Consider the following 27,377-nt stretch of genomic DNA (forward strand, 5'->3'; position numbering starts at 1 on the left):
TGACCTCAGCTTTCCTGGGCGCTTGGCTCACAGATTAATGAGGTCACACGTCCTCTCCTCCTCACCACTGTCCCCGAGACATGAGACCCTCATCCTGTACATGCAGAACACTGCCTTTGTCTGACACCTTCACAGACCACAGCTCACCACCAGGAAATGCAAGGAATAGGGGACGGGGGGTGGGGGGGGAGCTCTTCTGGGACCCGCCCAGGATTCTGCTTCACATGAGGACCGCCTCCAGCATAGCAAAGCACAGGTGACACATGCAACCATTCATATAAAACCCAAATCACCAACCCCAGCCTAAGAGCAAGCCGTGTGGGCACTACTGAGACTTTCATGCCATCGCTTGCAAAGACGATATAGGGTTAGTTGCTCCACAAAAGCAAGCATCCAAGGAAAACCGCCCAGGGCTATAATTTTTCATCGCTGTAAAAATATGTTGAATTAGTCTCATAGACACTGCATTTACCCATCTGTCACTATTCCTGGCCCCACTCTCCTCTTCTGTAAATTTTTATGCATAATCAGAAGGGTATCTTTTCATGAGCCCCAAGCCCCACTTTATTTCCCTGAGTCTGGGATGCCTGTGCGGCTAACGCACAGCATCCACCCCGCCCACCCCACCCCTACCTCTTCACCTCTTGCTGATGGATGCGTCCCCTGACACTCACGGGACAGGATGGCCAGGCACCCCAAGGAAAGGTCGGACAGGGCAGAGTGATGGCTGGATTTCAGCCCAGTTGAAACCCATTTTGATCCCTGAAATGTGTGTTTCTCACTGAATCCCAATTCTTCACACTTGTTTTAGGATATGACTTGACGTGAAATGGGAAATATTTACTTTGTGGCACCCAGGTTGGGTCTCTACACTGTGCATTCCTCCCATCTTTCTCTCTTTTTCTGAGAGGAAACAGTGATTAAGAATGCAGAGTTTGGATTCCTACGTCAGGTTCAAATCCTGGATCTGTCATTTCCTGTGATGGCTCGGACAAATCATTTTAAAGTTTCAGTAGGTTTTGTTTCCTTCACCCATCTCACAGAGTTTTGTAAAAATTTAAGAAGGTTATCCGTCTTGGGGCACCTGGGTGGCTCAGCTGGTTGAATGTCCTGACTCTTGATTTCAGCTCAGGTCATGATCTCAGAGTTCATGAGTTCAAGCCCCATGTTGGGCTATGCATTGGCAGTGCGGAGCCTGCTTGGGATTCTCTTTCTCCCTCTCCCTCTGCCCCTCCCCTACTTGCACATGTGCACACTCTCTCTCTCTCTCTCAAAATAAATCACTGTAAAACAAACAAGCAAATAGATAAATAAGTAAATAAATAAACACAAAGAAGGTAACTTGTGAAAACACCCAAAACAGCAATGGCAGATAAAAAGCGAGCCCCCACAGTGGTGGGCAGAGCAGTGACTTTTCTCATTAGCTCCAAGGACAGTATGACCAGGCACAGCGAGGCTAATACTTGCTGTTCCTGTGAAATGTCAGTTCTGTGACCCGAAGTTTGGTCCGTATCTCAATTCCACATGCCGTAATACCAAGGCAGACCTGGAAAATGTGTCACCATGGGGATTGGGATACGGGTTGGACACCACTGTCTCACACGGTACCAGGGACTCCACTCATGGGCTGTGGGATCCAATATACCATGAGCGATGCTCCCTGTAGTTGTGTAAACTGTGGGTAGAAGGCACAAAATGCAAGAGGAATGACTCCACTTCTCTTTCGCAACCATCCCTGTGAGGGGCAAGCACCGGAATAGGAAATGAATGAGGCAATGATGATGGAAACAGGAATAGTCTGGGCAATTTTATGAATAAGAAGAGTTAATATTCCATTCCTAATTTGGTTGTGAGACCCAGCAGTGGGTGAGGCAACCCCACTCCCACTTGCACCAAACCAACCTCGGTCTTTGACTGTGCAGTGCTGCATGGAGGGATCAGGGCGAGGGTGTGCTGGTAAATGTTTGACAACGAACTTTCTGGGAAATAAAAGCCTGATAGGTGGTATCTCCCAGTTCCCACGGTGTAAATACTTCTGTTGTGGTCATTTCCAAGCTACCAACATGACCCCAGAGCTGGGAAGGGATGCACATCAGTAGGGCCATGCCTGAGAAGAGCATAGAGACATCAGAGAATGCAATAAATACAGGAGCCAAAGAGACGAGAATTCAGCAAAGTTAAAATCTGAAGAGAGGGTGACCGGGAAAAATGGAAGTTGCTCTCAAGAATGTCTACATATATTTGAAAGGATGTTGATTTTCCTGCTGTGTATAGGTTTAAACAAGATGACCCCAGTGAGTTCAAGATGTGGACATATTCAGCAAAAACCATACAAGACAGGCTGAGGAGAAGAGTCTAGAACATTTTTCTGATGTATGAGTATTAGCAAAAATACCACTAGAAAGTCAGAAAGTATAAGATTTTCTGAGCTTAAGATTAGAGGATACAAACCCAAACTCTATTCATGTCTTCAATTGTCTCTTATAAACCTGTGTAATCTAATCCTCAGGCTTCCGATTGTTCTCATCTCAGTTTCTTCCTCTATGAAATAAATATGTTGATCAAAACTTCCCCAGACATAGCACTGTAAAACTACGTGCTAAAGTAAACAACAGACCACCGAAACTTCACCGAGAGCATTTCTCCACACACACCTAAGATTGCTACAGCTCAGAATTCAAAAATAGCTTTCATTTCAGAATGATCAATTCCAGAATCCCTAAAACTAAACATCAACAAAAAAATCTGAAAACTAATTTTAAAGAATGCCACTTGCAGGTAATATCTTCTTCTTACAATAAATGATTTTTTCAGACTATATCTCCCATCAATAACTAGAAAACGTGGACAAAATATGAGAAACATTTGCTCACAAGTGTCAGAGGACCATCAAAGCAGTAAGAATTTGAACGACCAAGGTCTTTCAAGAGAATGGCAGTCAATTTTTCCCTACAGGTACTTTTACTCAAAAGTAGCAGTAGAGAGGCAGAGAGGCAGAGCATAAGCCTCAGAAATATCACAGAGCTGGGGAGACAGAGTGGAACATAGGACCCCCCAAAGAGGGTCCTACTAAATACCAAGGCTTCCAATTAGGACCCCTAAAAGGTTATTCCTTTGAGAATACATGCTTTTCTATGTAGGAGTATGTAGAAATAGATAAACCCTTACAAAAACCTAACCTGAGCTTGAATCAGCTCATAATATTGACGTGATCGATCCTTATACTTACTGTCTGCAAGAATCAAAACTAAATTCTCTTGGAAATAAGATAAAGTCACTCAAGTCTCAACCTCCCAAACTTCCATACAAAATTTTTATAATTCAACCAATAATAACTAGGAAAATTCAATCAACAAAAGGGCAAGGAACGTGAGAACCAGTGTGGCACAACACCCACTACCTAACCAGCTAAGAGTGCACCCTGCCCCCAAGTTCTCTGGTGGACACGCCCCCTCCAGACCTGGAACAGAGGTCCCCTCCTATAGCAGACCTTGGCAACATCACACACCCTGCCCCCACATTCTCCTGCAGTTTGGTGCTATTACATCTCTGGCAAACACCTTGTCTGACTCAAGCCCAAAGCAATCCTGGACTGGCCCGCTAAAACACAAGGACCAAACCCAGGCCACAACAGGCAAGGAGAGTCATTGCAGACAACTGGACTGAAGGTAAAGGGGGCTCAGCCACAACAGCAGGGCCCATGAAATGCACATCGAGACATTCCTGAAGTGCCAGCTTCTGGTGAACAGGGGACATTGCACCACAGGGCACTATAGGAACTCTTCTTCATAAGGCCACTACTTTCAAGAGCAGGAGATGAAGCTGACTTTCCTAACACACAGAAACAAACACAGAGAGTTACACAAAAGGAAGAGATAGAGGAATACGTCCCAAATGGAAGAACAGGACAGAATCACAGGAAGAGACCAAAGCAAAATGGAGATAATATACCTGATAGAGAATTTAAATTAATGGTCATAAAAATACTTACTGGACTTGGGAAAAGAGTAGAAGATCTCAATAAGATCCTTATCAAAGAGACGGAAACCATAAAAAAGTACCAGAGATGAAGAACTCAATAAATGAAATTGAAAATACATTGGGGATGAAATAAATAGTAGACTAGAAGAAGCAGAAGAATGGATCAGGGACCTGGAGGACAGAGTAAGAGAAAGCAATCAAGCTGAGCAGGAGAGAGAAAAAAAGAATAATAATAAATGAAAATAGACTTAGGGAACTCAGCAACATTATCAAGTACAATAACATTTGCATTATAGGAATGCCAGGAGAAGAGAGAGAAAGGGGAGGCAGAAAAATTACTTGAAGAACTAATAGCTGAAAGCTCCCTAAATCTGGGGAAGGAAACAGAAATACAGAGTGAGGAGTCACAGAGAGCCCCTAACAAAGTCAACCCAAGGAGGTTCACACCAAGACACATAGTAATTAAAATAGCAAAAAGTAGTGACAAAGAGAGAATTTTAAAGGCAGAAAGAGAGGGGCTCCTGAGGTAGCTACTCAGAGGTAGCTCTGTCAATTGAGGATCCAACTCTTGATTTCAGCTCAGGTCATGATCCCAGGGTCATGGGATTGAGACCTGTGAAAGACTCTCTCTCTCTTTCTCTCTCTCTCCTTCTCTCTCTCTCTCTCTCTCTCTCTCTCCCCCTCTGCCCCCTCTCCTGTTCACACACTCTCTCTCTCTCTAAAAAATAAAAAAATTAAAATTAAAAAATTAAAAATAAAAGCAGAAGAGAAAAGAAAATAGTTATATACAAAGGAAACCCCACAAAGCTACCAGCTGATTTTTCAGCAGAAACTTTGTAGGCCAGAAGGAAGTGGCATGATATAGGCAAAGTACTGAAAGAAAAAAAACCTTCAGCTAAGAACACTCTACCTCACAAGGCTATTGTTCAGAATAGAAGGAGAGATAAAGAGTTTCTCAGACAAACAAAAGTTAAAGGAGTTCATGACCACTAAACCACGCTGGCCTACAAGAAATGTTAAAGGGGACTCTTTGCGTGGGAAGGAAAGACTATAAGTAGGAATAAGAGAAGTAAGAAGCACAAAAGCAGCAAAATTAAGTATATTTATAAAAATTAGTCAAGGGATTCACAAAATAAAAGGATGTAAAGTATGACACCACATACCTAAAAGGTAGGGGATGGGAGGCGAGTAAAGAATGTGTTCAAACTTAAGCGATCATCAACTTAATATAGGCTGCTATATGTGTAAGATGTTATAAACGAACCTAATGGTAACCACAAATCAAAAACCCATAATAGATATTCAAAAACTAAAGAAAAAGGAATCCAAGTATATCACTAAAGAAAGCCAACGAACTGTGAGAGAACAAGAGAAGAAAGGAACAGAGAGGAACAACAAAAACAACCATAAAGCAAGCAACAAAATGGCAGTAAGCACCTACCTATCAATAATTACTTTGAGTGTAAGTGAACTAAATGCTCCAGTCATCAGTAGATAAATAGATACAGATGCAGTATATCTATACAATGGAAAATTACTCAGCCATAAAAAAGAATGAAATCTGGCCATTTGTAACAATATGGATGGATCTAGAGTATAATGCTAAGTGAAGTAAGTCAGAAGACAAGTACCATATGATTTCCCTTATATGTGGGATTTAAGAAACAAAACAAACGAAGAAAAAAGGGACAAACCAAAAGCAGACTCTTAACTACAGAGAACAAACTGATGATTGCCAGAGAGGAGGTGGGTGGGGGGGGGGGGGGGGGTGGAATAGGTGAAGGGGATCAAGAGTACCCTTATCACAATGATTACTGAGTAATGTATAGAATTATTGAATCATTAGATTGTACATCTGAAATTAATATAATACTATATGTTAACTACAATCGAATTTTTAAAAAAAATTTTAATGTGTATTTATTTTTGAGAGAGAGAGAGACAGAGCATGAGAGGGGGAAGGGCAGAGAGACAGGGAGACACAGAATCCAAAGCAGCCTCCAGGCTCTGAGCTGTCAGCTCAGAGCCCAATGTGAGGCACAACCTCACAAACTGTAAGATCACGACCTGAGCCAAAGTTGAACACTTAACCGACTGAGACACCCAGGTGCCCCCAGAATTAATTTTTTTTTAAAGAAGGACAAGGAAAGACAAAAACCAAAAGAAATAAAAGTAAAAAAAAAATAGAAACAAGCCCACAAAGATTATTAGAATTATATGATACAAATGTGAAAATAATTATGATTAACATGCTCATGAAAATATGGACAATTTCAGCTGAGGACCAGAAATTACAAAAAAGGAAGAAATAGAAATTTTGAACAAGATAATAAAATAACCAAAATTAAGAACTCAGTGGATGAGTTTAATAGAAATTCAAAATGGTAGAAGAGTGATTTAGTCAAATGGAAAAGGATTAATAGGAATATATCCAGACTGAAGGACAGAGATCCAAAAGAACGAAAAGTACAGAATACAGCATAAGAGATATGGGACAAGAAATGTCTAATATTTGTAACTGTAACCACCTTGCCAAGTACATTTTTAGCTCCCTGTCAAAAGATGCAAACTCCTTCTAGAGGACACTCCATCAGCAAAGTAGGAGTCTTAGAGGCAGTAAAGAGACTGCTATGGTTCCAGTCCATTCTTGTGGGATCCCGATCTTCTCTTACTATCTACTTTTTACTTCAGGTGTTCAGGAGAAACACCTTCCCCTAGAGTATTGAACCAGCTTAGGCAATTTCACATGGTCAAAACCCTATAATAAATCTCTCTGTGTGTCTACACATAGATCTTCCATTGGTTCTGTTTTTGTGATAAACCCTAATGCAGGATAGAAACAATATTTAAAGAGATGACAACTGATTTTTTAAAACTGATGAAAGACATCAAAATACAGATTCAACATTACATTGTACAACTGAAACTGATATAATGAAACTGAAACTGATATGTTGATTATACCTCACTTGAAAAAAAAAAACAGATTCAAGAAACATGATAGACTTGGGGCACGTGGGTGGCTCAGTCGGTTGAGCATCTGACTCTTGATTTCAGTTCAGGTCATTATCTCATTGTTTATGAGTTTGAGCCCCACATCAAGCTCACACTGAATGCAGAGCCTGCTTAGGATCCTCTCTCTCTCTTTCTCTCTCTCTCTCCCTCCTTCCCTCCCTCCTTCTCTCTCTCTCCCCCCCCCTTCTTTCTCTGCCTTTCCCCCTCTCATGCTATCTCTCCCTCAAAATAAATAAACTTTAAAAAAAGAATCATGATAGCCTTAATCCCCAAGCATAATTATAAAGAAGCACACATCATAGAAAAAACTGCTATGAAGCAAAACAAAGAGTAAATCTTAAAAAGGAACAGAACACCAGCAAATACTGGGAAGGCTGTGAAGCATAAGGAACTCTAATTCACTACAGGTGAGAATACAAAATGGTACAGCCAATATGGAAGACAGTTTGGCAATTCTTACTAAACTAAACATACTCTTACCATACAATCTAGCAATCATGCTCCTCATGCTCTTTGGCATTTACCTAAATGAATGAAACCTTATGTCTACACAAAAACTGACCCATAGATGTTTGTGGCAGCTTTATCCACAATTATAAAAACTAGGAAGCGACGAAGAGGTCCTTCAGCAGAGTCCGACGAAGAGGTCCTTCAGCAGGTCAGTGAATAAATAAACTTGAGTTACCCAGGGGCACCTGAGTAGCTCAGTCAGTTACGCGTCCAACTTCAGCTCAGGTCATGATCTCATGGTTCATGGGGTCAAACCATGCAGCAGGCTCTGTGCTTAAAGCCCAGAGCCTGGAGCCTGCTTTGGATTCTGTTTCCCTCTCTCTCTGCCCCTCCTCCACTCACATTCTCTCTGTCTCTCAAAAATGAATAAGCATTTTAAAAAATTAAGAAAAAAACTTTAGTAACCCAGACAATGGGAAATCAGTCACTGCTAAAAAAAAAAAAAAAATGAACCATCAAGCTATGAAAAGACATGGAGGAACCCTAAGTGCATATTTTTAAGTGAAAGAAGCCAATCTGAAAAGGCTACATAGTATATAATTCGTTCATATTCATAGTATATGATAACATAGTATATAATTCATTCATATTCATAGCATATGATATCCCAGAAAAGGCAAAACTATGGAGACAGTTAAAAAATCATGGGTGGTTGCTAGGGGGTCGGGCAAGGACAAAAAGGAATTGGAGGAGTACAGAGGGTTTTTAGGGCAGTGATACACTTCTGTACGGCACTATAATGATGGAGACATGTCATTATACATTTGTCAAAACCTACACAACCCATAGCATGAACAACAGCAAGAGTGAACCCTTATTTAAACTATAATGGTGTGTCAATGCAGGCTCATCGATTGTAACCAATATACCACTCACATGCAGGATGCTGACAGTAGGGAAGGTTATGGAGGGGCAAGCAGGTGATATACGGGAACTCTGCTTTTGGCTCAATTTTGCAATAAACCTAAAACTTCTCTAAAAAATAAAAGTTTTTGAGAAACAACCAGAAAGACCTATTACCATCAAGGACGCAACAGTAAGACTGACAACAGACTTTTTGATAGGAACAATAGAATACAGCAGACAGTAAAATAACAATTTCAAAGGACTACAAGAATATAACTTCCGACCTCTAAAATTAGACATTGGGCCCAACAAAGCTGTCCTTCAAACACTGAAGGCAAGCTGTTTAGGGATGGAGAAAGTTGGAAAGAGCATTGCTCCCACACTAAAATGGAAACAGCTGGACAACATGAACATTGCTTACTCTCCGAAAACCATCAGAGAACTCGGGTTGCAGAATAACCAGGTGAGAGAGACCAATAAAGAGAGATGGTCCAACTCGGGTGAAAGATTGCTGGTTTGCCCGGGACAGATGCAGGTGGACACTAGTGAGAAGAGTTCAGCTGGGTAGATAATGACCTGCTGAGAGCAGACTCTGCACTGGCAGGTGCATAAAGCCCTTAGCAGTCGGAGAAATCAGAGCCAGTACCCACTTCAGGCCCTTTGTCCTTGGACCCTACCAGGAACTCCCAGGATTCGGAAGAGTCCTGTGAAAGAGCTCCTTGAGGTGGAGACCTGGAGGAGAGGGAGAGCAGGTGCAATGAGAGAGCAATACCAAGCCCGCCTGTGTTCTTTTCCTCTGTCTTGTCTAGGAAACGAAAGCCTGTACAAGGAAGGGCAACAAAAACCATTGCCCTTAGGACACTAATGAAAACACACCGCAGCATAAGGAAGGGAAGTAGCAAAAAATAATACCCTATTCCACTGGGGAGAGCAGGACACGAAGATGCACCGGGCCCAGAACTCTAGTTAGAGGCTGATACAGAAACAAGTCACCCTCTCTTTCTCTCTCTGCACTTCCAACATATTGGATGAACTCATTCCAATCATTTTTCCAGCTTTACTGATGTATAATTGGCAAATAAAAATTATATATATTTAAAGGGTACAGTGTAATGATTTGATAGACCTATATACTATGAAATGATTGCCATACTCAATCGAACTAACAGAATAGTGGCACACTGAAAAAGCAGCACTTCTGAGGCACAGGGACGCCCCTGCCTAAGACAAAGGTTTAATTAGAACAGAGAACCCACACACACACCCATTACCTCCCCATCACAAGGATGAGTAGCACCAAATAACAAAGAATGGTGCAGGACAGCTGGCAGGGAGAGATAAGAGAGACAAGGGCATAGAAAGGGACTTCTGGGGTACAGCAGCACAAAAGGAAGACCTGAAAATGAGGAGGGAATATCCTGAAGAAAAAACCCTCTGGCGAGTCTGCCCCACCCTAAACACTAGATGTCATTAGAGAAGTTTGAAGCCTGTAGTATACTTAAGGTCACCATAGCAACAACAAACCTTCAGCCCAGCCCCATTCCTATCTAGCTGAATTCAAGTCCCTTCACTAAAGACTTTGCAGAAGAAAAAGTACTCACATTCCAGGCAAAAAAAAAAAAAAAAAAAAAAACAAGCTATGGATTCCACTCTCTACTATCTATGCAAGACATATGGCTCTCAACAAAAAATAATGAGGCTTGTTAAAAGGCAAGAAAAAAGACGACACATTCAAAGTGACAAAGCAATGATCAAAACAGTACTCAGGACACCCATGTTGGAACTACCTAATGGGAACTGTCTACTACAATGATTCTAAAGAACCATGATTATTATGTTAAAGGCTAAATAACTATGATGATTATGATTATTATTGTGATTATTATGTTAAAGGCTGTAAGGGAGAATGTAGAAACCAGGCAGGATCAGATGGGCAATTTCAGCAGAGAGACTGAAACTCGAAACAAGCATCAACTACAAGAACTAAAAATTAAAAAGAAAAAAAAAAAAAACTAATAGAGAAGAAGGTCTTCAATGAACTCATCAGTAGATTTGACCCGGCTAAGGAATGAAACAGTAGTGAAACAGAAAACACATTTGTTGGAACACACATACAACTTCATATATTATATTTAAATTGCTGAAAACAAAAGACAATGATGAAATCTTAAAGTCAGCCAGAGAAATACCACATATGACATACAGAGGAACAAAATAAGAATGAAGCAGATGATTCTTTTCATCTGAACTCATGCAAGCTAGAAGATACTGGAGTGACATCTTCAAGTGTTGAAAGAAAAAAAGACTGCCAGCCAGGATCTTCTGCATGACAAAAAAAAAAAAAAAAAAAAGAGGGAGAAATACTTTCTTAAATACTGAAGGAATTCAGGGCTAGCAGATACGCTTTAGAAGAAATGTTAAATGGCATTATTTAGGCAGAAAAATATATACTATCAAACAGAAACATGGATCTACACAAAGAAATGAAGAATATTAGAAATGGAACAAATGAAGTTTAAAAAAAGTGTTCCTTATTGTAATTTTTTCAATGTCTTTACTTATTTTTGAGAGAGAAAGAGCAAGAGAGAGCACAAGCAGGGAAGGAACAGAGAGAGAGGGAGACACAGAACCCAAAGTAGGCTCCAGGCTCTGAGCTGTCAGCACAGAGCCTGACACGGGGCTCGAACTCGTGAACCTCAAGATCATGACCTGAGCCGAAGTCGGGCTCTCAACCGACTGAGTCACCCAGCACCCCAAGTGTTTCTTGTGTTTAAGTGCTTTAAAAGATAACTGACAACCTCAAAGGAAAATAGTAACCATGTAGCGTGTGTTTTATTACATATAAAAAAGAAAATACGACAATAATGGCACGAAGAATGAAAGGAATTGAGTATACAGCTGCAACATACTTACACTACATGTGAAGTGGTATAATGTTACTTGAATGTAATTATTAATTAAAGATATATATATTGCAAACCCTAGAGCAAACATTAAAATAAATTTTAATTTGTACTATTAATGTCAATAGAGAAGAGTAGAAATTTTTAAATGTTCTCTGAACATAAGAGAAGGCAGGAGAGGGGCGCCTGGGTGGCTCAGTCGGTTAAGTGTCCAGCTTCGGCTCAGGTCATGATCTCGCGGTTCGTGAGTTCAAGCCCCGCATCGGGCTCTGCGCTGACAGCTCGGAGCCTGGAGCCTGCTTTCGGATTCTGTGTCTCCCTCTCTCTCTGCCCCTCCCCTACTCACACTCTGTATCTCTCGTGCATGCTCTCAAAAATAAATAAACACTTTTTTAAAAAATGTTTTTTTAAAAAGAGAAGGCAGGAGAAAAAAGGACTAAAAACGAAGATAGAACAAATAGAAAATGGCCAACAAGGCGACAGATTGTAATCCAGCTATACTGGTGATGACATTAAATGTGAACAGTCTATTTAGGTCTTTCATCCATTTTGAATTTATTTTTGTGTATGTGTAAGACAGTGGTTCAAGTTCATTCTTCTGCATGTAGCTGTCCAGTTTTCCCAACACCATTTGTTGAAGAGGCTATCTTTTCCCATTGGATATTCTTTTCTGCTTTGTCAAAGATTAGTTGACCGTATTGTCGTGAGTCCATTTCTGGGTCCTCTATTCTGTTCCATTGATCTATGTGTTTGTTTTTGGGCCAGAACCATACCGTCTTGATGATTACAGCTTTGTGATATAGCTTGAAGTCCAGGATTGTGATGCCTCCTGCTTTGGTTTTCTTTTTCAAGATCGCTTTAGCTATTCAGGGTATTTTCTGGTTCCATACAGATTTTAGAATTGTTTGTTCTAGCTCTGTGAAAAATGCTTGTGATATTTTGATAGGGATTGCATTGAATACGTAGATTGCTTTGGGTAGTGTAGACATTTTAACAATATTTGTTCTTCTCATCCATGAGCATGGAAGAAGACATGAAGAGACACTTCTCCAAAGAAGACATCCAGATGGCCAACAGACACATGAAAAAATGCTCAACATCACTCATCATCAGGGAAATACAAATCAAAACCACAATGAGATACCACCTCACACCTACCAGAATGGCTAAAATTAACAACTCAGGAAACAACAGATGTTGGCAAGGATGTGGAGAAAGGGGAACCCTCTACACTGTTGGTGGAAACACAAACTGGTACAGCCATTATGGAAAACAGTGTGGAGGTTCCTCAGAAAGTTAAGACAGAACTACCCTATGACCCAGAAATTGTGCTACTAGGTATTTATCCAAAGGATACAAAAGTACTGATTTGAAGGGACACATGTACCCTGACATTTATAGCAGCAATATCAACAATAGCCAAACTATTGGCTTTCCAAACTATGGAAAGAGCCCAACCATTCTTTGACTGATGAATGGATACAGAAGATGTGATTTATCTATCTATCTATATATCTATTTATATATATACACATATATATGGAATATTACTCAGACATCAAAAAGAATGGAACTAGAGTTGGGGTGCCTGGGTGGCTCAGTCAGTTAAGTGTACAACTCTTGATTTTGGCTCAGGTCATGATCTCACGGTTCGTGGGTTTGAGCCCCACACCAGGCTCTGCGCAGACAGCATGGAAAGAATGGAACTAGAGTCTATTATGCTAAGCGAAATAAGTCAGAGAAAGACAAATACCATATGATGTCACTCATATGTGGAATTTAAGAAACAAAACAGATGAACATAGGGAAAGGGGAGGAAAAATAAAATAAGATAAAACCAGAGAGGGAGGCGAACGATGAGAGACTCTTAACTATAGAAAACAAACTGAGGGTTGCTGGAGGGTGGTGGGTGGAGGGATGGGCTAAATGGGTGATGGGCATTAAGAAGGGCACTTGCCATTAAAAATTTTAAAAAAATAATAATAAGGGCACCCGTGGGGCGCCTGGGTGGCTCAGTCAGTTAAGTGTCCAACTTCAGCTCAGGTCATGATCTCATGGTTCATGGGCTTAAGCCCCGCTTCGGGCTCTGTGCTGACAGCCCAGAGCCCGGAACCTGCTTCAGATTCTGTGTCTTTCTCTCTCTGTGCCCCTCCCCTGCTTGCACTCTCTCTCTCTCTCTCTCTCTCTCTCTCTCTCTCTGTCTCTCAAAAATAAATAAACATTAAAAAAAATTTTTTTTTTAAAGAGAAGGGCACTTGCTGTGATGAGCACTGGGTGTTATATATAAGTGATGAATCACTGAATTCTACTTCTAAAACCAATTTAAAAAAAAAAAAGAGGAACATCATTGTGTGATGATAAGGGGGTCAATTCTCCAAGAAGACAAAACAAGCCTAAAGTGGATGCACCCAACAACACGGCTTCAAATTACATAAAGCAAGAACCAACAGGGGGCGCCTGGCTGGCTCAGTGGGTTAAGCTTCCAACTCTTGATGTCAGCTCAGGTCATGATCTCATGGTTCGTGAGATGGAACCCCGTGTTGGGCTTTGTGCTGACAGCATGGATCCTGCTTGGGATTCTCTCTCTCCCTGTCTCTCTGCCCCTCTCCCTCTCACACACATGTGCCCACATGCTCCCTCTCGCTCTCTTTCTCTCTCAAAATAAATAAACATTTCTTTAAAAAAGAACCGACAGAACTGAAAGAAGAAACAGACAAATCCACAATTATAGCTGGAGACTTCAATACTCCTCTGTCAGTAATCAATGGGACAAGTAAACGGAAGGTCAGTAAAAATATAGAAGACCTGAACAATACTATCGATCAAATCAACCTAATTGACATTTACAGAACATTGTTTATAAGTGCACATGCAACATTCATCAAGAGAGACCATATTCAGACCATAAAACAAACCTTAACAAACTGTAAAAGATAGAAATCACATACAGTGTTCTCAGACCGTAATGGAATTAAATCAGAAATCAATAACGGAATGATATCTGGAAAAATTCCCAAATATTTGGAAAGAAATACTGCAATTCTAAATTACCCATGAGCCAAAGAGGAAGTCTTAGAGGAACTTAGAAAACGTCTGAAACTGGATGAAAATGAAAATACAGCATATCGAGATCTGCGAGATGCAACTAAAGCAGTGTCTAGAGAGACGTTTGTAGCATTCCGTGGTTATATTAGAAAAGAAGAAAGGTCTCGAATCTATCATCTAAGCTTAAACCTTACCAACTTAGAAATAAGTAAACCAAACTCAACGCTAGCAGAAGGAAGGAAACAAAGAGCAGAAATCGACGACCTTGAAAACAGAGAAATGAAGGCAGAGTAAAGAAATGTTCAGAAAAACACAATTTGACAAAATTCATCATCACCAGACCCGCCCTAAAGGAAATTACTGAGACAAGTTTTCAGGTAAATGCAAAACGACAAATGAAATCAGAGCGACAGTGCGTTAGTCTCCTACTGCTGCCAGAATAATTCACCACAGGCGTGGTGGTGCAAAGCTACCTGAGTGTATGATTGCACCGTTCTGGACATTGGCAGTCCAAAACGGGTCTCACAGGACGAAACCCAAGGGGCAGGCAGGGCTGCATTCGTCAGGAGACTCCGGGGAGAACCCATTACCTTGCTTTTCCAGCTTCCAGATCCCATGAGTTCTCTGGATCACGGCCCCATTCCTCCACCTTCAAAGCCAACTCCTTGGACTGAGTCTTTCTCACACCGCCATTTTCCTGATGCTCCCTCCTCTGCCTCCCTCTTCCACATTTAAGGACCCTTGTGATCACACTGCCCAACCAGAGAATCCAGGATAATCTCCCTATTTTCAAGTCAACTGATCAGCAACCTTAATTCCCCTTTGTCATATAACCTAACATAGTCACAGTTCCAGAGATTGGGACGTAACATCTTTGCATGTGGGGGCATTTTTCTGTCTACCACATACAGGAAGAAATGAAGGACAAGGAAAACAATGACAATAAGGGTAAACCTAACAGATTATTGACTGTTAAAACGGCAATGACAATGAGAATTTGTGGGGTCTTAGATATATGAAGAAATAAGCTACATGGAAAAAACAGAGCTCACCAGGCAGGATCAGAGGCAAATGGAATTGAAGTTTTCAAGGTCTGTGTGCCATCCAGGAAGAAATGTCTGCACGACTTCTCGTTCAGTTTTCATGTGGCAGTGCGGCCATAATCTCTAGGCCCCCGGGTCTCCAGGCAAAGAAAGTAGACCTAACAACTGACGGAGAGGGGACATGGAATCATTTTGAAATATCCAATAGTCCAAAAGACAGGCGAGAACGGAAATAAAAGGAAACATGGAACAAACGGGACAAACAGGAAACAAGCTGTAAGATGACAGCGTTAGGTGCAAAGATCGCCATTGGAGAAATCTATGGCCAGAAAATTGACACGCATCTGCTCCAAGCCCACGGCTTCTTAGTTGTAGACAGCAGAGAGCGGTCCTGAATCCCCGCCGCTATCAACCAAGCCCTGTGGCGCCCAGGCCTGGCCACGTCCGGGGAGCTCCTGTCTGCCCCGTATCACCTGGGCCCTGTCTGAGAGCTCGCAGAGACGGGGACCTCCTGCCTCTGGAGCAGCCCACATCTTCCTGGGACTCTGCTCCCACTTGCGTTAGTAGCGATTAATCTAAGGTGACACACACCCAGAGCAGCCCCGAATTTTCTCCCGGGGATGGAGGTGGCGGTGGGGAGAGGAGAAAGGAGAAAGAAAACGTGTGGTTTTGCCTGGGAAACCGGAGACATCCGTAGGAGACTCTGGTGCTTAATGACGTTTAGAATGAGTGACTGACGTGCACACACGTGCTCCAGGTGAATACGATACTTCCACCGGCTGAAGCACAAAAACCAATAGAAAAAGGTGGGGACCGCCAGGGGTTTAAAAACCAGGTGAATGACAGGCAGGAAGGAACACGGTGATCAGGACTCCCCAGCATGCGGACCCCAGTGGGGCTCACTTGATTTCAACTATAGGAAAATCAGGTAGCATCTAAAAAAACCCAATACTCTACTTCTGTGTCCCAAATGTCCCCATGGAGGGGAGTGTACAGGGGGAGGTACACATGGGATGAGGCCATTAAGAGATGATGCAACAGGGGCGCCTGGGCCGCTCAGTCAGTTAAGCGTCCGGCTTCAGCTCAGGTCATGATCTTACAGTTTGTAATTGGAGGCCCGTGGGGGACTCTGTGCTGACAGTGTGGAGCCTGCTTGAGGCTCTCTGTCTCTTCCTCTCTCTCTCTGCCCCTCCCCACTTGTATTCTCTCTCTCTCTCTCTCTCTCTCTCTCTCTCAACATAAATAAAACTTAGACAAAAGGTATGGTGTAACAAACATGCTGTCGACATAAGTCAGAACAAAACATCTATGCAGAAATAAAAATTTTAGGGAAAGAACTTTGAGTCCATAGCAAATATTGATCAATTTTTCAGCACTTTACATTGAAACGACTAGACAACTTAAAAACACATTATTTTAAGTGTCTTCATATCCAATCTTCAAAGTGAAAGATTTACTTTTAAATAGAAAAAGCTACGTTTAGCCACTAGGATGAAAAATCACATGCTTTGCGCAGTTGTTTTCCTGAGAAATGTGCTTTTTTCTATTAAATGTGTTTTTACGTTAGATATTTAACATAAAGACCAGCATCGATCTTGAAAGTATGTGGGAGATCGTGTGGCTTAAGAGGACGAGGAATCTTAACCGACGTTCACCAACCCAACTACCACCCCCCACGACTGACCTTCCGCCAGCCTGGCTGAAACCTGAAACTCTGCAATGACAGTTTTATTCCTTTGTTTTCAACTCCTGCCCCTGACTCATGACTCCAGCTGATTTGTAAATGTCCATGAGGAGATAATACACTAAGTCTGAGGTGGAAATAAACAGCTCTAAACTGCCATGCCTATAGCCCCATCCATGCAGACGTTGGTCACTGATCCTGGCACTCTTCCCTCTGAGCCAAGATGAGGCTACAAAAGCTTCTACAGGTCAGTCCTCAGGCAGCAACTTCCATTTGGCTGGAGTTGTCCTCAACCTTATCTGGCACTTACAATATTCGTTCAATAAGCCTTTAATGCACTTTACTATGTGCCAGGCAGGATGCTCAGATGATCTTCTGAGAAGAGGCTAAGATAGAAAAACATACTAAAGGCATCAAAGACGAACTTCATCCTACTTCACAATTGTGCCAAGCCTTGCCCACGGTAAAGACACAGATTGCGTCCATCGACAGGAAAATGGATACATAGATTATCCTATATCCAGAGTAGAATAATACCCAGCAGTAAAAATTAACTACAGCTACATGCTACAACATCAACAAATCTTGGAACACGAGTGATTAAGGGAAAAAAGAAAAGGAAAGAAAAATGCTAGTCCCAGAAGACTATGATGAATGTAGAGGGAGGGGTGGGAGAAAAGCATATAAGTAGATGTAAGATATTTATTGGGTTCAGTGGTAGATTCTTAGGTATCTATCCATTATATTACAATAAAAATAACATCTATGCATGGACTAATAACGAGACTGTGGCATGAAACAAGGATTACGGCTAATCCAATTCTGTGCACTGGGGTCTATTTGAAGGAGAAAGGACATATTGTAGGTATTTTGTCGAGAAAGCCAGACCAAGGATCATAAAAGCTAGTCTACAGGCTCCTTGGACCAACCCTAGGAATCTGCATCACCACAGGAATTCTGTAAGGACAGAAAGCAACCCAGAGAAGAGGCATTGCAGAAAGGGCAATGTGTGAAGTTCAATTGACTGGTTCGAAAAAAAAAAATCGAGAGGCCAAAAAGCCTTCGGCCATTTCAACAAATCAATTCATGCTATTCATATTTTCTTTACTTTTGAAGGGAAGTTTGGAATACCCTAAGGAGCACTTTAGTTCTGAAATTGCTGGAGTAAATAAGAGAAATGTTACATAACTCATTTCTAAAAGAACAAGAGAACCATATTAACAGATTGACAGTATTCATAGGTTAATTAGGAAATCTGTTGGTGCTGTTAAGAAACTTGGCATATTTTAATTTAGATTGACGTTCCTCGAGGTATAGGTATAAGTGACGTTCATTCAACAATAGTGAGATGTCACACAGTCTGCGAGAGACTGATGTCTGGAGAGCGTTTACAGTTGAGCAGTACGTAAAATGTGTTCTGGAGCGCTACGGATGTTTTCTAATCAAACTTACGTCTTTGAAACTATTCAGGATGTGAAACTGATGTGCACGTGAGATGAAAGAAAGGAGTTAAAAGAAAAAGAGCCATTGAGCTGATTGGAAACTGATTAAACAGGAACACATAACTAGTGTCTTCCTGTGGCCAACATTTTAAATATGGCCACCACATCTGTGAGGGGAGGTTCAGAAAGCCCTCTTCACTATTTAGGATGGTATCTATTGAACTGAATCTTAAAGAGGCAGATGATGAAAGAATAGATTGTTGGCAGGAGCACGGAGAACATTTCTATACGGTCACCCAGAAACCAGGAGATGGCTTTCAGGAATGGTTGCCTCCTAGAGTTTTTACCGCATCACCTCACTTAGTCCTCGCAAGAACCCTCATGTGATGAAAACTCTTCCTACCCACAATTTCAGACAACCGTTAAGAAAGATTGAGTTGGGGTGCCTGGGTGGCTCAGCGGGTTAAGCGTCCAACTTTGGCTCAGGTCATGATCTCACAGTTTGCGAGTTCGAGCCCCACGTTGGGCTCTGTGCTGACAGCTCAGAGCCTGGAACCTGCTTCGGGTTCTGTGTCTCCTTCTCTCTCTGCCCCTGACCCATTCATGCTGTGTCTCTCTCTCTCTCTTTCTCTAAAATAAATAAACATACATATATATAACTAACTTAAGTAAAGGGGCACCTCGATGGCTCAGTCAGTTGAGCACCCATTTCCTGATTTCAGCTCAGGTCCTGATCTCAAGTTGTGGGATCTAGTCCCGCATAGGGCTTCACCCCGAGCATGGAACCTGCTTAGGATTCTCTCTCTCCCTCCGCCCCTCTCCCCCATTCTAGCTCTCTCTCTCTCTCAAAAAATTAAAAAACAGAAAAATAAAAAGATTCAGGTAAAAAGTCATAGAGCTAGACAGCAGCACAGCTAACAGAAGCAAAATTTACCTGATCCCGAAGCCAGGTCCCCTGTTATCAGGCAGAGGGGACAGGCGCTGGCTGAAGAGCCTCCTGATTGAGTGGTGCCACTGCAGTGGGGGAGGGAAGCCCAGGACGGATGGTCAGCACGCAGACTTCTACTGGATTCCTTGTTTGCACTGTGGCTCTGCCTTCAGCCGAGCCTAGCGTCCCCAAGTCTCAGGTCTCCACTTTGCCTCTTCGGCCCGTCGCAATGCATCCTGCTCAGGAGTGAAGCTGCCTGCCTTTCCTGCGGGAGAAGACAAGGGATCTCTGTTGGTCAGGACGGTTCTCACTGCTTCAGAGACTTTCGGCCAATCCCGCTTTTGCCCCCACGTGCAACTCTAGGAAGCTGCTGGTGACTTCAGGTGCCGAGGCTTTTTCCCGCCTGTGGCTCACCTCAGCCTGTGTCCGGGTTTCTTCTCTGGTCAACCTAAGTGATAGCTTTCTCCTGCTGCAAAATCGAGAACCACCATCCCTCTGACTTCGAACCTCCGGATGGTGGCCACTTGCCATGGACACCCCCACCCTGTTCCCTTTGTCCTTGTGGGTCGAGGCCTTTTCTGTGCCTATATTATCATTTTAGGGCAATTTTCAGAGAAAGCAGCTATAAACACATTTGTTCCATCTGCCGTGCTCAGCTGGCTCTTGTGAAACAAAAGTATGTGAAACAAGAAATACGTGTGCCTAAACCCTTATGTGATCTAAGAGTTTGGGGTGGCCTACTTGCGACATGCAAAATGTTAACAGCACCCCCCATGTCCCCCCCGCCCCGCCCCACCCCGGAAGCTCTATTTGTAAACAGGTGACTGCACACGTTTTCCTCAAAGATGACCACCTACAATCATAAGGTCTCCTTCAAGCCTGGAGAAAGAAAGGTGAGAAAATCCAACGCCAGCCGCCCACAGTTGTTCATGTCTCCAGTAACAAGGCCATCATTTGCAGGCATGAGTTAGACTACGTGTCACAAAGCTTAGCGACTGTTATTTTAGGATGAGAGTACGAAACGGTGCAGCCGCCTAACTTGTACCGTTGCCAGAGCTCTGGACACTTTGAGACTTCTAAGTCTTGAAACTGTAAGACAGAGGAAGAATATTTCCCTTGTAAAGGGAATGGATGTCATTTTCTCACCCTGGTCCTTGAGCACCACAACGAAGCTAACCAAGCCAGTTGTCTGGGTTGTGTTTCTGATGCCCGGGGCGGCGAACCTCTGCTGATCGCTGACACTAACTGAATGAGCAGTTGCCTCATCCGGTCCAGACGCCTGGCGCGGGCACTGAGAAGCTGGGAGGAGACCGGAGCAGACCGTAACCTGAGACCGATGCCCGAATGCTTCCCTCGGGCCGCCCTGAAAAGAAAAACTGTGACAAAAGCAATTATGCAAGGTGCCACCTCTGTGGCTCCCCCTGGCAATAGGAGATCTTGGGGAACCCTGTCCTGAGAGCCTCTGTTCATTTGTCCGTCTTCCCTCCGTTTGAAACTGAAGCTCTACATCATTCCGTTTCCCAAAGTTAAATTATATAAATTACAATAAAAAGGAGGAACCGAATGTGAAGATGTGCCACAAGTTTTTAACCTCTTGCTTCCTTGTGATAGGCCTGCTGCATGCTTTGCCACTTAGCAATGTTTCCCTGGAGAATAGAGAAAGCCCGCCTCGCCGAGCCCCACAGGAAAAAGGAAGGGTCACAGGTGGATTTCTTCACTGCTAATCATCTCAGATATAAAAGGGAAGTGAACAAAGTTGTCCAACATTTGGGAAATGTAAATTACAATAGTGAGATACCAGAACATGCCAGTGAGAACGACCCGAGTCCAGAACAATGACGACACCAAATGCTAGTGAGGCTGTGGAAACAAGAACTTTCCGTTCGTTGCTGCTGGGAATGCAAAGCAATCCCAGGACAGTTTGGCAATTTCTTGCAAAACTAAACATACTCTTACCATATGATCTAGCAATCGTCCTCCTTGGAATTTTACCTAAATGAAGAGAAACGTTATGCCTACACAAAAACCGACCCATAGATGTTTGTGGCAGCTTTGTTCGTAATTGCCAAAAGTAGGAGGCAACCAAGATGCCCTTCAGCAGGTCAGTGAATGAACTGTAGTGACGCAGACAATGGAACATCATTCACTGCTAAAAAGAAATGAGCTATCAAGCCACGAAAAGACATAGAGGAACCCTAAGTGCATAATACTAAGTGAAAGAAGCCAATCTGAAAAGGCTGCACACTCTGTGACTCCAACCATATGACATTCTGGAAAAGGCAGAACGATGGAGATGGCTTTAAAAAGAAAGAAAAAAGATTGGTGGTTGCTAGGGGTTCAAAAAAGGAAGGAATTGGAGGAGTACAGAGGGTTTTTAGGGCAGTCACAAAATTGTATATGACCCTACAATGATGGAGACATGTCACTGTACATTTGCCAAAGCCTACACAACCCCATAGCACAAACAACACCAAGAGTGAACTCTTATGTAAACTTTAATGATGTGTCAATGTAGATTCATCAATTATAATAAATGTACCACTCACATGAAGGATGCTAATTGTAGGGGGAGTTGTGGGGAGGAAGGCCAGGGGGAATATGGGAACTCTGCTTTCTGCTCAATTTTGGAATGAACCGTAAAAAACTACTCTAAATACCAAAGTCTTATTTTTTTAAGTAAATTCATCTCAGCTCTATGATCAGCTTCCATCCCTGAACTCGACCAAGCATGGTCTCCTCTTCCCCTGTCCTTGGGAGGGAGATGGTCACCGTTTAATCTTTTGAAAAGAAGGGAAGACGGGCGCCTGGGTGGCTCAGTCGGTTAAGCATCTGACTCTTGATCTCGGCTCAGGTCGTGATCTCACAGTTCACAGGTTCAAGCCCTGCATCAGGCTCTGTGCTGATGGTACAAAGCCTGCTTTTGATTCTGTCTCTCCTTCTCTCTGCCCCTCCCCTGCTTTCTCTCTCTCTCTCTCTCTCTCTCTCTCTCTCTCTCTCTCTTTCTCTCTCAATAAATAAATAAACAAAGTTTTTTAAAGAAAGGAGGACAGAAATAATGGAAGGAAGGAATAGAGGGAAAAGCCTCATCAGCAGAGGGCTGAGAAACCAGGATGGGTGTTAACTTATTCTTATTATATTAGTTTTGTATTGTTGCCTAACAAATTAACATCAGCTTAACGGCTTCACACAACATGCATCCACCATCTCATAGTTTCTGTATGTCAGGAGTATGACATACAGACTTAGCTGGTTCCTCAGCTCAGGATCTCACAGAAAACTGGGCTGCATTTCATCAGAGGCTCAGGTGAGGAAAGATTCACATCCAAGCTTGCTGGCAGAATTAGTTTCCTTACAGGCATAGAACTCATAGCCACTTGCTTCCTCAAGGAGAGAGTCCCTAACCTCAGGGATGGTTCCAGTCCCTCCTTTTAAGGCTTTCAACCGATGAAGTCAGCCTACCCAGGATAAGCTTTTTGATTAACTCAAAATCAACTGACTTAGGACCTCAATTTCAAAACCTGTTCATCTTTACCATATAACATGAACACAGGAGTGACATCCCATCACTGTTGCTGTATTGCATTGGCCAGAAACAAGCCACAGTTTCCACGAACACTCAGAGAGGGATCGTGCAAAGAAGTGACTCACGGGGAGTCACCTTATGGAATGTCCACCACAATTACCCCATATTTTCTGTAGTAGAAAATAAAAGGAACTGTTGTAAAGGATTTTTGACTGATGTCAGTCTCTTGGGTTTCTGAATCATTTCCTCACTGAACTATAAAAAGAACAGATTAATCAATTTAGGGCCTGGCTAGGGAAGCACAGTCTCTCCTAAACGTTGACCAAGAAATGCGTCATTTGAATGTGTCCATTTGGGGAAATGGCGCAAAATGTCGTAAACACTCTGGCTGACTTTTGGCTGCTGGTCACACAAAGCAGTGAAAGATGGCCAGACCACAGGCTTATGAGATGAACAGTAGTAATGTTTTAAAAACATGTCCTGCCCTATTCTTTTCACCTTTCTAAACACCTGCCCCCAGTCTGCTCCATTGGGCATCTGTCTGTCTGCGGGATGGTTAGGATTTGTTACCAAAAGAATGCCAGGAGAAGGACCTTGGCCTCTGACATGCACAAATGGGTTTTATTTTGCAGCAAGAAAATAAGCTTGAAGGACAGGCTACCGTCTTAGGAAAGGATTGTCCGTATTCCTGAATATCCCCTGTTAGGTACCAGCATCATCAGGCATTCTAGCAGACGGGCCCTGGGCCGAGATGGGATTCCATCCTTGGAGCCCCAGCAGCGGGAGGAGAAGCCGACAGCAGGCCGTGTGGAGGATGCAGCAGAGAGCATCCCAAGCCAGGGGGTCCAGCCAGCCAGGGTAAATCTGCCCCCGCCACAAATGTCCCTGTGATACCCTGGGCAGGCTGCTGCCAGCCGTGGTGAGGACACTGCCCTCATCCCAGAGGAAACGAACACTGGTTCCAAGGAGCCAGTTTTCCCAGCTGCTCTAAGATAGGCTAAGCCTTGCATCCACCCGTATACTCGGATGTTATCTTAAAGAGATAACATCCCATTTATAGGAAACAATAAGCCCACAAAACAATACTATATATTTTCTATCAGTACAACCCTATATATGTAAGGGCAGAGAAGTGGGTACAGATACATATATATACCAGCCCAGGGGAAAGGGGCTGGGCCTCACAGCCAGAAGTGGGGGGGGGGGGGGGGGGGTGCAACTTGACCAAACACTGACTTCAGAATTACGTATGTCATCAAAACTTAATTCATGAGAAGAATCATTTGGGGATCCTGTTCAAATACACATTCTCTGGCCCCACCCCAGACATCGGGACGCAGTCTCTGATGGGCGGGCCACCAGGATTCTGCGTGTTTAGTAGGCATCTCAGGAGCTTTGCTGTGGAACACCAATGCCCACCTGAAGACCTGCATTTCTGAACTGCTGTACAAGATTGTGTTTGTTCCAACACTCATTGGCTGAACTTTGTCAGTAGCAGGCATGAGGTTTGAGTCATACCGGAATGCTCTCAAGGTCTGCCAAAGCAGGAAAACAGCTGCCTCCGACACCAACGGTGAAGACATTCTCTACTAGAATGTTCTCTAAGATAACAGGGGTTTCGTCTGCTTCAGTCATTCTGCACCGTCAGAGCCTAGAACAGGACCTATCACACAGAAGGCCCTTGATTAATATGTGACAAATGAATGAATGAATGAATGATAAGCCTACAAACCTTTCACATCCCTAACAATAAACAAAATACAGCAAGAGATCTATCCTATCATCAGATGTTAAGGGGTTTTCGTTCCCTTTCCTCAGCTTCTCCTTCTAAAGTTAACTGGGCCTCTGGACACCTGGGTGGCTCAGTCAGTTGAGTGTCCGACTTCAGCTCAGGTCATGATCTCACGGTTTGTGAGTTCGAGCCCCGCGTCGGGCTCTGTGCTGACAGCTCGGAGCCTGGAGCCTGCTTCGGATTCTCTGTCTCCCTCTCTCTCTGCCCCTCCCCACTTGTGCTCTGTCTCTCAAAAATAAATAAATGTAAAAAAAAAATTAAATTGCGATATTAAATCCACACACTTCATACAATGAAAGCCCTCTGCGTCCCGGAGTTCTCCCTCACCGTCTCTCCAGATCAGCTGAAGAGAGGTCCAGGAATGGGGCATCCCAAGAAAACAGCTTCCCAAAGGCAAGGGAAGTAGAAGCATCACCAATTCTTTGAAATTAATACTTTGTCCCTGTGACGGGTCAATGCAAGACGTAGCATCCAGCTGGTTTTCAAGACCTGGTGACTTTGCTTTCCCAAGTCACTACCCCTGCCCGGCAGCCCACCAGGACTCCAGTGTCTACGCCATTATTGTGCACTTATTATGTTGTTGTTGCAATTGTTCCCAGACTGGTGTGTGTGTGTGTGTGTGTGTGTGTGTGTGTGTGTGCGCAAGTGCTAACCACCCCCCACCGCCCCGGGGAGATTATAAGATTCTTGAGGGCAGACACTTTGCCTTTTTATGTCATCTGGATTCCTTCCACAGCCGATCTCCGTGTATTTGCAGATCAGGGGCTGGATAAATATTTGCTAATTTCCAGAAGTGCTTCAGGTAAAACTTCCACCTTTCTTTCTCAGAAAGAATATGCCTGGGGAGTAAAAAGGCAACCAAGTCGTCTCTGAATACAAAGGACAACTGTGTATGTAAATATATGATAGGAATCGTCATTCAAACATGAAATTGATCCTGGAGGACTCATAAAATAAACTGTAGGCGATCTGAACGTCTCCTGTGGATTACCAGCCAATTAATTCTACTGACACCATACGAGGAATGGTTTATATTAAAGTAGGTTTTGAAAGTAGGCGGTGGTAAGTCACTGCCCATTAGCTACTTTCTCCTAATGTGAGAAGTGTGTCTGGCTACTGGGCCAGATTTGTGTCCATGGCCATGTCCTGCCGTTCGTGGCTAAACCCCAGCTGGAAGGGATTACACCTGAAGAGCCCAGATTCGGGGAATTTGTCTTTTCCTTCTAGCCCCCAAAACACCAGAGAAAGAGCCACCAGAGGAGGAGGAGGAGGAGATCAGTATGGCATAAAGGAAGATCTTAGCAGGGGGGTTAGATCATTAGTACGAAACGGTGCAAAATTGTCAAATGCAGGAAGAAAGTAGGTCAGCGGGAAAGGACGGACGCCCAGCAAAAATCAGACGCGCTTTTCCACCCCTATGCAAAACGGTTCCTGAGAGTCAAGGCAAACGTCGTTGCTGTGGCCGCCGCCGCTGTTGTCGTCTCGTACACGTACACGCGGTCTGAAATGCAAATCGGCTGCGACGAGCCGTGCAGGCCAGCAAGAGCAGCGCGAGCCCCTGAACCCTCCGAGCGGCGTCAAGTGCAGTTCACGCTGAGCAAAATTAATGCCGTAAACGAGAGACAAAGTTCACTGATGAGCAACTCTCTAATGGGCAATTACCTCTTCTCTTTTCGCTCCATCCCTTTTTCCTTCTTTTCCCCTCGCGTTAAGGTACGGTAGGCGATAGAGGGTGTGAAGGAGACGGCAGTTTTCTTTAGTCCGCCCAAGAAGGCGGCTTTCATGCATTTTCCGAGGTGCGTATAATTACAGGCGCAGTTAATGTGCTTAAGAGCTTAGGGGAAGCAATTGTATATGAAAGAGAGCTTCCTAACAGCCAGCTTTATTACAGCCGGGCCCGGCCGCCCCTGGGCTCCGGAATTGTGCACACTTCTCCGTCCTGCCCACCCTCGTGTCCTAGAGGTGCTCTGGAAGACGGGAGAACCCGCGGAAATACTCAGCTGAGAGTGCGGTCGGCCCTGAGTGCTACACACACCCACAGGGGGTATATCAAATCTCACTGAACTCACTGATGATGAGAAGGCTCTGGGGCCGGCTCATGACAGAAGCTGCTAGCAACGAGCACCTTCCTGAAAACTGACGGCGATTTCCCGAATACACATGAGGTGCCCCACTCGAGCTACTTTCGAATGAAGGTGGCATTACAGGAGCAGCTGCCACAGAGGCAGGGGTGTTCACAGTATCCACCAGACAAGCGCATCGAATCAGGTGCCCCACGGCTGTATCCATTCTTGGGGCAGACATGGCATCAAATCTAATGGAAGGAAGAGCAAGAAGGAAATAAGGAGCCAGAAAGAAAGGGGGAAATATGAGGGAACGGGGAACCAGGCGACTGATGTAGGCTCCCCTCTCTCCCTAGCTCTCTCTCTGTTTCTCTCTCTCTCTCTCTCTCACGCACACACACACTCAAAGAAATGTGCCAAAACAGCCACATAATGAGGACCAAAGACACATAGATACAGAGAACTATATACGAAAGGCACAAACATAAAGATACACAGAGAAAAGCTTCAACTTGAACTTCTTCTGCCCTTTAAAGAATGAGTCAGACAAACTATCATTAAAAAAAAAAAAAAAAAAGGTTAAAGCCGGTTGTGTTTCTGTG

Source organism: Panthera onca, chromosome B2 (assembly GCF_046562875.1).
Source record: "Panthera onca isolate mPanOnc1 chromosome B2, mPanOnc1 haplotype 2, whole genome shotgun sequence".
Lineage (NCBI taxonomy): Eukaryota > Metazoa > Chordata > Mammalia > Carnivora > Felidae > Panthera > Panthera onca.